Source organism: Canis lupus, chromosome 8, assembly GCF_048164855.1.
Source record: "Canis lupus baileyi chromosome 8, mCanLup2.hap1, whole genome shotgun sequence".
In the NCBI taxonomy this organism is placed as follows: domain Eukaryota; kingdom Metazoa; phylum Chordata; class Mammalia; order Carnivora; family Canidae; genus Canis; species Canis lupus.
The window spans coordinates 2259745-2269440 of NC_132845.1; positions in this window are offsets into that span (position 1 = coordinate 2259745).

Sequence of the window (9696 nt, forward strand, 5' to 3'; positions counted from 1 at the left end):
TATAGAGAGACGTACCGCTTTTGATGCGTATATTATATGTAATAGTAAACTTAGTGAGCCTAAAGAAAGAAATACTTAAAACAGCATCTTTTAGAGTTCAGTGCATAGTCAGCAAGCTATTGTTAATAAGCCATAAGTCAAATAGATTTTTTAAATTGTTTTTATAGTCAAGACTCTTAGTCATTTGTTTGCTATTAGCATTTGTTTCACCTTTAAGAAGCACACATTGAACTTGACTAATACTGCAGGACAGGAGGTGAATACGTAGGCCATCTGTTACGTATTGTTCACATTTTGAATTACATGGTAGCGCCTGGAAATTCTGGCTGTGTGGGCAGCAGCACCTTGAGCCTATACCTGGGTGCTGTGGAAATAACGACCAACTAAGTCGGAAAAGGAAGCACTATCCGTTCTAGGCTTACAAGGGAGTCAGCTATTGTCCCTCGTGATTTGATAGGGCCTCAAAGGGAAGCAGAGCATAAAAGGTAGAAATCGTCATATCTGCTGATGTAGACGAGAGGCTGACATTTCCGTATTTAAAACTGTCAGAGGACCTTTAAATGGGTAACATTAAATCACAGCCAGAAAGGTTAAAAAAAAAAAAAAGAAACCTAAAAATTAAAAATTAGGGCTGCCAGAGGAGTGGAAAAGCTTTGTAGTGGAACAAAGCGAAGGTCTCAGGCAGGCCCCAGCAGGGGGCTGTTGGCCTGGGGATGCTGCAGTCCGCCCCGCTTGAGGTAGGCCGTCTGATGAGACCGGCTAGCGGGGCAGCTCGCTTGGCAGGTGGGCCTCAGGTGAAAACGGACACTGCAGCCATGGAGGCTGTCCGTTATCGACCACGTGCTGGCCATTTGGGGCCGGTTGTTCCAGAAGTCAACGTCTGGCTTCCTGGACTGTCACTAGAGCTAGCCGTCGGGTTTCCGCAGGCAGGCCCCCTCAGCTGCTGGTCATAGACAAAGGGTTTTCCGTGGGAGATCACTAGGTCAAAGTTCTAGTTCTAGACTAGTCTAGTTCTAGACTAGTGCACACACTAGGTCAAAGTTCTGTTGTTCTATATGGTGCAGCCGCTGTCTGTGTGCATGTTCAGTCCCTCAGCTTCGAGTGAACAGGGCCCCCCTCGTGTTAGGGTTCTCCAGAGGAGCAGAGCACAGAGACGGGGAGAGGGAGACCGAGAGTAAGTTGAAGGAACTGGCTGATGCGGTGAGGTGGTGTGGGGCTGGCCCGTCCCGGCAGGGGCGCCGGCTGGGGGCTCCCCGAAAGGAGTAGCTGCTGCCTCGACTTGCAGATCTGCAGAGCAGGCCCGCAGGCCCGAACCTCAGCCCGGGTTCCCGGGCTGCAGGCTGGAGGCCAGATGGCTTGGTCTTCCGCCGAGGGGGTGCAGGCCACCCACCGTAGGGCCCGTCTCCGTCACTCCAAGGCTGCTGACTTACCAACCACGCCTGAAAGTCACCTTCCCGATGCATCTGACCTAGTCTCTGCCCAAATGGCGGGGACTGTGAGCCCCGCCAAGCTGACACGGTCACCCATGATGCCCATGCTTGAGGCTCGGTTCGTACCACCCGCCAGGGGCCGTCGGGTCTACTAGGGGTTACAGGGTTCATCCACAACTTTTGGTTATCAGCAGGCATGTCTCTGCATTCCCACAGCGGACACGGGGACAGTGATTTGGCCTTTACGCCACGCACCCTCCACCCGCCACCCCTTTCACGATGCATCCGGTCCCGCAGGAGGGAACTAATAAGCCACATTCTGGTCGGGCTTCCAGAGCACTAGGCCCACCAAGTTGTTTCGTTCAACGTTTCTTTCTACCCTCATGTTTACTGGTCGCTGTTGAAATTCTGAGTGAAGTTCGTGTCTTATACCAAGGCCAGCGGGTCCTATTACCTGGAGTAGACCTACAGCGTCGTGCGTGTCACCCAGGAGAGGCCGGCGCAGGGGTGGCGACGTACAGCAAGCTCATTCCTGTCGCCTGTGGCCCCCACACTTGCATCTGAGAGCTTTTCCATAGCTGACTCCTGGCTTCTGTCTATTACATAATAAGTGACATGGCACTTGCTCTTCCACTCGATGTTTTTCTACGTTTTCTTAGTTTTTTAGTGAGTTGTGTCGGAGGTAAGGTCGGTAAAGTGGTCTGTTATTTTGGAATTTTGTGCTGGAGACTACTAGTTCTGAGATAGTCTCCAGCACAATAGAAAGTAACAATAAAATCTGGAATATATATATTAAAAAAAAAATAGACATCCCTTTTAACCACGGAGTAGCCTTACATGACCTGGATTCCACGGAGAAGCCAGGAAACACTTGGGAACCACACATTTATTTTCACAAAAGTGGAAATCTACTACTCTGCAATTTTATAATGTGAAGATAAAACTAATCACCTAATAAGTCAGGTAGACCTAAAGAAAATTTCAGGGCAAAGGAAATAAAGCTTGTAATGCATTTTAGAGAAACCCAGAAGAACAGAAATGCTTCCTAAGACAACCATGTAGGCCGAGAGCAGAAAAAGGAGAGCGAGACAGAGATGGTAAACACGATTACACTAAAAGTCATCCAGTGGCCAAGGTCGTGTTGTTCAAAATAAGGAGAATTTTCTTAGGAATTATTCAAAGATAAATAAGTAAGAAAAGAAAAAGAATTTCTGTCCCCACAGTAAAAGAAACCCTGATCCTATTGGCTTCATAATACAAAGGCATACTCAGAAAAAAATAAGGTGTGATGAAAAGTACAGTTGCTTTGGGGTAGAAATTAAAGATTAGGGATCCCTGAGTGGCTCAGCGGGTTTAGCACCTGCCTTTGGCCCAGGGCGTGACCCTGGAGACCCGGGATCGAGTCCCGCGTCGGGCTCCCTGCATGGAGCCTGCTTCTCCCTCCGCCTGTGTCTCTGCCTCTCTTGCTCTCTCTCTGTCTCTCGTGAATAAATAAATAAAATCTTAAAAAAAAAAAAGAAATTAAAAATTAGTGGAAGAAAGGATCGCTGGATTTGTTTCTTCTTAATATCCACATTTGACTCAATGTTGACTGATGGCTCCCACAATCCATTTAGACTTGTTCCAGTGGGAAGTGTCAGAAAGTGCAAATATTCCCAGTCTTCCGAGCACAAGGCCTCCGACCACACAGGCGCCCAGAGTGCGGGCGGGCGCCCACGTCGCGCTTCGCTGCTGTCTTGACTGCGCACCTCCATCCCTTCGAGTAGAAAAAAGTTCAGGCCTGGTTTCTCTCTGTGTTTTAGTTGTCAGGTGTCAGCCCCCTTGTTCCCTGCCACCTGCTCCCGTAGAAGGCACGAGCACGCCCCACCTTCTACAGAGAAGGAAAGGGAGACTCGGAGCAGTGGTTCCGGGTGGGATCCTCCGGACGCAGCCCCCCCACCCGGGGCCCAGCCGGGTCCATTTGTATCTGATAACCTCCAAGCCAATCTAGAAGTTACCGGGCCTGTAATGCGATCAGTGATTGGAACATGATGACATTCTCCCTTCCTTCCCTAATATTTTTTTCTTTTCTTTCTTTCTTTCTTTCCTTTTTTTTTTTTTCAGAAACGATTTTGTTCCATAGAGTTTAGGGAGTTACAGGTATAGGGGCCCAGGGCAGGCCGCCTCGAGACGGGCTCCTTTGGCATGACAATTATTTTTTTAGTCAAAAACCAATCAAAACCCAGCAGCTTCAGGAAAAGCTTTCTACCAGAAGACCTGCTCCAGGGAGCGAGTCACTACCATCGAGGCCACACGGGCCCATGAGCGGGGGTCACTGCTGTCGATGGCCATACTGGCCCGTGACCCGGGGTCACTGCCATTGAGGCCACCCTGGCCCGTGGCCCAGGGTCACACATGTCTGTGTACGGCCCCTGTACTGTGCCTACGGAGTAAACCTGGTTTTCCCCTGCTCAGTGTCCCTTGTTAGTTAGACCCTAGTCCAGCTAGAAGGACCTTCAAGGGGACAGTAAGTTCTTGCTCCCTGACACCAGAACAGCAGGTGTTTATGTATTTACTTATTTTAAAGATGTTATTTATGCATTTGAGAGAGAGAGAGCGCACACACGAGCGAGAACTGGAGCAAGCGGGGGGGGGGTGCGGGCAGAGGGTGAGGGAGACGCGGGCTCCCCACTGAGCAGGGTGCCCTCCCCGGGGCTCCACCCGGGACCCCGGGATGGTGACCTGAGCCGAGGGCAGACTCTTAGCTGACGGAGCCCCCCAGGTGCCCCAGGAAAGCAGTTTTTAGAAAACAAGCCTTTCATTATAGACGAGTGGGAATCAGGCTGAGTTCACAGCGCAGCGCACGCGTGTTTTACCAGCGACTTGACCTTGTTTTGGGCAACTGACCTGCCGGCGCTCAGCATCAGTGGGCGTCCTCGCCAGTAAAACGGGGATAAGGAGAGCGCGTGCTCCGGGAGGCTTCAGGGGGCCTAGACGCAGGGGCAGGGGGTGCCCAGCCACCGCGAGCTGTGCCTCTGGCTTCTCAGCACCACCGTCACGCGGCTCCCAGCTCTCTCCCCAGTTGCACAGACAGTGTTTTGAATTTTGGAGTCACGGCAAATAAAAACTGCGGGTTCAAGTCGTGTTGCAGTTGAGACTTAGAACCCTGCTGTCATTAACCCACAGACTGGTTATTCTGGTTGCTGGCAGGAGGGGAAGAGGGGATCCCCTTAGCTTAGCCCCAAGCTGCTTCCACCAACTGGCGTGGGCGAGTTCTTGGTCGTCGTTGCTGTTTTACTTGCTTATCGCAGGGAGGATCCGCTGGCCCGTCGGGGCAGCTAACACACAGGTAACAGGGGATTTTGAAACCTTAAGGCAAGATTACAAGTTCGACCGTCACCAGGCAGCGGCGACGGTGACTGTAATGTGATGGGAAGGTTGGAAGTTGTTCTTGTCTTAAAAGAGCCAAGAAAGGAAGTTCCCTGTTAAAAATTTTCCACGTCGGGGGTTCACCGCATGGAAGATGTAAAAAATACTTAGTGCCGGGTATCCTTTCTTGGCTTTGGTTCTTAACAATCAAAAACCCCGGGGCGCTTGGGGGGCTCAGTGGGTTAAGCATCTGCCTTGGGCTCAGGTCAGGATCCCGGGTCCTGGGGTCCATGGCCCTGCGTGGGGCTCCCTGCCCGGGGTGGGGAGGGGTGAGGGGAGCCTGCTTCTCCCTCTGCTGCTCCCCCTGCTTGTGCTCATGCTCTGTCTCTCTGTCGAATAAATAAGTAAAATCTTTCTAAAATAAAATCAAACAGACCTTGCAAAAGGCAGGAGAACCGAAAACCTACAAGGGCGATTCCGTCGGGCAATCAGCGTGGCCGCCTCTGGTTTTTGACTGCCTGGCACCCACCGGGCCTTCTTTCCCTTTTCTTTTGTTTTTGTTGGTTTGTTGGTTTGCGTTTGAGCCACTTTGTCCCTTGCTTGCTTGCTACTGATGCCCTGAACAGAAGGAGTCCCGTCTGACACCGCAAGGAAGCAAACACTTAAGGAAAATAGGGATCTTCTCTTCGTATTTTTAGTTTGACCAGTTGTACGTGATGGCATATTTGCATGTCTGATATTCTCTTATCTGGGTTCTCCAGAGAAACAGGACCAGTGAGGTGCGTGTGTGCGTGTGTGTGCACGTGCGTGTGCCTGTATTGCCGGACTGGAACCACGGGGAAGGCCCGCGTTGCTGCTCACGTCTGCAGGCCATCTGCTAAGGAATTCATTCTTTCTGGGGAAGGTGGGCCCTGCTGTGTGCAGGCCTGGCGCCCGGAGGATGGGCGCCTGCTAGTTGACCTCCCTGAGATCCCCTCGCAGACACTTGGGGAACAGGGCGACCAAGGCTGTGGGCGGCGGGTCCCAGTCCGAGGAGCCCGGGCGGCCCCCCACAGGCACCTGAGCCGGGCGCTGGCCTGGGCCTCTGCGGCCTCCAGGTAGAGGAAGTGTCCCGCGGCTGCTGGGCAGGTGCCACCACGACCTCACCTCTAGGAGGAGGGGCTCGCACTAGGGGGCCCGCCTTTGGGCCGGTGGGGCTGGGCATCAAGCCCCTGCCGGCCCAGGGCCCCCGCTCCACTCCCGGAGGAGTGGGGACCGGAGGAAGGCGTTGGGCCGGGGGGCCGGGGGCGGGAGCTCTGACACATGTCTTCCCCACTCAGGCCTTGGAGGTGTGACCGCGGGGACAGGTGCCCCTGGGAGCCTCCGCGTGGGAACCACCAGGCCAGGCTCCTCGGGAGCTGGGGGGCGCTGGCCGGTGCGGGCAGTGGGTGACCCTGCAGGCAGGGGTCCCTGAGCGGGTCCTGGGGGTCCAGGGACACGTCGGGGGGAAGAGATGTTCAAGGTGAACCTTGAAAGCAGAGCAGATATTAGCCAGATGAACAGGTTTGGAAGAACATTCCACAGCTCCGGTTGTGGATCAAAACTAGGGATTTAGTTAAGGTAAAACATCTCTAAGGAGACGCCCGGGGGCTCCACGGGGGAGTGTCTGCCTTGGGCCCAGGCCATGACCCTGGGGTCCCGGGATCGAGTTCCACCCTGGTCCCCCCGTGGGGAGCCTGCTTCTCCCTCTGCCTGGGTCTCTGCCTCTGCCTGGGTCTCTCAGGAATAAATCAAATCTTTTTAAAAACCGCATCTCTAACATCCCTTCTGTGTTAGTTTTCCATCGCTACCATCACAAACTACCACCCAATCGGCCGCTTGAACGATACCAATTTGTCTCACCCCCTAGTTAGGAACTGGAGACGTGGACCAGGCCTCAGTGCTCTAAGATCCAGGTGCTGCCGGCCAGGCTGTGGTCGGCTCTGGAGGCTCCAGGGGGCCACTCGCTTCTTTGTCCCTGGGGGACCCAGAGCCTACTGCCTGTCACCTGCTGGCTGTCACCTGCGGCTGCTCAGCCTCCGCGTCCCCTAGCTCGCGGTCCCCTTCCCACCTCTTTGGAGCCCACAACATTGGGTTGAAGGCTTCTCTTGCTGTGGACCCCAACTACTCTTCCCATCTCATCTCTGCGACCCTCTTGGGAAGAAGTTCCCGCTCGGGGAACCTGGGGGCACAGAGCACCGGGCATGTGTGTGTGTGGGGGGCAGGAGGCGTGGGCCCTGTGGCCTGGCTCCAGGCTCCCGGCTCCCAGATCCTGACTCCTGGCTCTTGGCTCCCGGCTCCTGGATCCCGGCTCCGGGCTCCCACCTTCCGGCTCTTGGATCCCAGCTCTCGGCTCCTGGCTCCCGGCTCCCGGCTCCCTGCTCCTGGCTCCGAGCTCCTGGATCCTGGCTCATGGCTCACGGCTCCTGGATCACGGCTCCAGGCTCCCGGGTCCCGGCTCACAACTCATGGCTCCCGGCTCCTGGATCCCGGCTCCCAGCCCTTGGCTCCCGGCTCCCGACTCCCGGCTCCCGTCTCCTGGCCCTTGGCTTCCCACTCCTGGCTTCCGGTTCCTGGATCAGGCTCCCGGCTCCCAGCTCCTGGATCCCGGCTGCTGGCCCCTGGATCCTGGCTCCTGGATCCCAGCTCCCGGGTCCTGGCCCTCGGCTCCCAGCTCCTGGCTCCCGACTTCCGGCTCCTGGCCCTCTGCTCCCGGCTCCTGTATCCTCGATTGTGGCTCCCGTCTCCTGTCTCCCGGCTCCTGGCTCCTGCCTCCCATCTCCTGTCTCCCGGCTCCTGTATCCTCGATTGTGGCTCCCGTCTCCTGTCTCCCGGCTCCCAGCTCCTTGATTCTGGCTCCTGGCCCTCGGCTCCCGGCTCCCGGCTCCTGGATCCCAGCTCCCAGCTCCCGGCTCCTGGATCCCGGCTCTGGGCTCCCGGCTCCCTGCTCCCGGCTCCCTGCTCCCGGGTCCTGGCCCGCAGCTGCAGACACAGTCGTGCGTCCCTCACCGAGGCCGGGGTGACCTACATCACTGCCTCCTTCCCGCCCCAGGTCCCGCGCAGGGTGGACCTGGCCCTGCGCTCGGCTCCGCTCCGGGGCCCCTGGGCGCTCCCCAGGCCCCCGCTGCCCGTGACCCGCTCTGTACTGAGCGGAATCCAACCGTGTGGCCCAGGGAGCCGTGCGGTGGAGACCAACACCTCCCTCTGGGTGAGGAAGGGCCCGTCGCGCCGCAGGCTGCATCCTTCCCCGACGCCCGAGGCCCGATTTCGGAAACCACAGCAAGAGGCAGGTGCATGTGGGGGGGAGGCCGCCCGGCCCGGTGGCCTCTACTGGGCGCCTCAGCCTCCCGGGCAAGACGTACCCTCGGGAGTCGAGAAGGGAAAACTGGGCCAAGCCCAGCTTTCGTACAATTGCCACAAAATACAAAGACTCCGCCTTGGAAGACTCGCCTCTTAACCCGACGGACGAGCCGGGCTGGCGACACTGCGAGGGGTACGACAGCAGCCCATCGCCCGCCCGCCCGGGAACACGCGGCCTCCTGATGTTCAGGTACAGGACAGGGTTACACGGACGGCCTCCGAGGCCCCGGGCCCGAACCCGAATCCTGATGCTGCTTCTCCTGGGGCTCTCGGCAGACGGCTTATCTCCTCCGGGTCTCCCGGTCATCGGGAAGCGCAGCGGCTGGAGGATCCGCAGAGCCCAGCAGCGCACAGGAGGGGGGTCTGCAGGGACACCAAGGGCACCCCGGGGCGCTGCGGAGCTTGGGGGCCCTGGGCCCGGGTCGGGGCTCATCTCCTGCGTCCACGTGGACCCCCACGGGGCCCGGACCCCACTACCTGTCCTGAATCTCCACGCGGCCTGCGTGGCGGGGCTGTTGGCGGATCCCCTCTCCCCCTCGGGGCGCACCTGCAGGAGAGAAGTCTTCACCCCCTCTCCGCCCGCATCCGTCATGACCAAATTCGCCTACACTTTGGCTTTGCTCTGACCGTAGACACCCCAAAATCCCACTGTCGTCTCGCCTGTCACTGTCTTAAAAGTTGCCGGAAATGCTGATACTGTGTTCTCGTGGTTCTTTGTTTCCAAAAAGACTGACCATATCAGTGATCCTTGGTGAACCTTCGGGAACATCCGGGCTGGTGCCAGAGTTTTATTAATAGTGTCAGAGGCAGCCCACGGGGGTCGAGGCCAGTCCTTACCCGCAGGGCCGGAGTCACCGCACAGCCCCCCGCTGATGCGATACAGTTCATTTCCCTGAGGTTCTCTTTTTCTTTTTTTCTCCCTTTTTTCTTTTCCCTTCTCTTAACCATTCTCTCAGCTGATTGTAGGGGATAATATCTGATATATATAAGGGGAAGAACAGCAACCCATAAAACTACAGCGTGTGCAAAGTCTACTAGATTGATGCACAAGGGACAATTGCCGCAGACTGTCATCCTCTCTGTATGAATCCTCTCAAAGTAAAAATACTTGCAAAAAAATATTGCAAAAGATATGAATGTCACATTCTCTTTTTTTTCCCCCTTAATTCTTGCTTCTGTTTCCTCAAACCCAAGGTCCATCCATACTGTCGACACCTTGTTCTATTTTCCATCCAGCATTAGTCCCACTTTCCCTGAACGGCTCTCAGGGCCCCGCTAGCTCAGGCCTGTTACCATGGCAGCGGCAGGACTCGAAATGAGAGAGGAACGGCGCAGGGCCCTTGAGACCAGGGCCTCCAGCTGGCACAGCATCCAGGGCGAGCACGGATCCCGGGGCTGGAGGGGAGCCTTGGCCTGTTGATGGGGAGAGCGGGGGTCACACTGCAGGGGGAGGGATCATGAGCACGTCTTTCTCATGGAGAAAGGCCTAAAGCTAAGTTCCCAAAGGGAGACTAAGGCATAGCATATACATAGTTTAAAT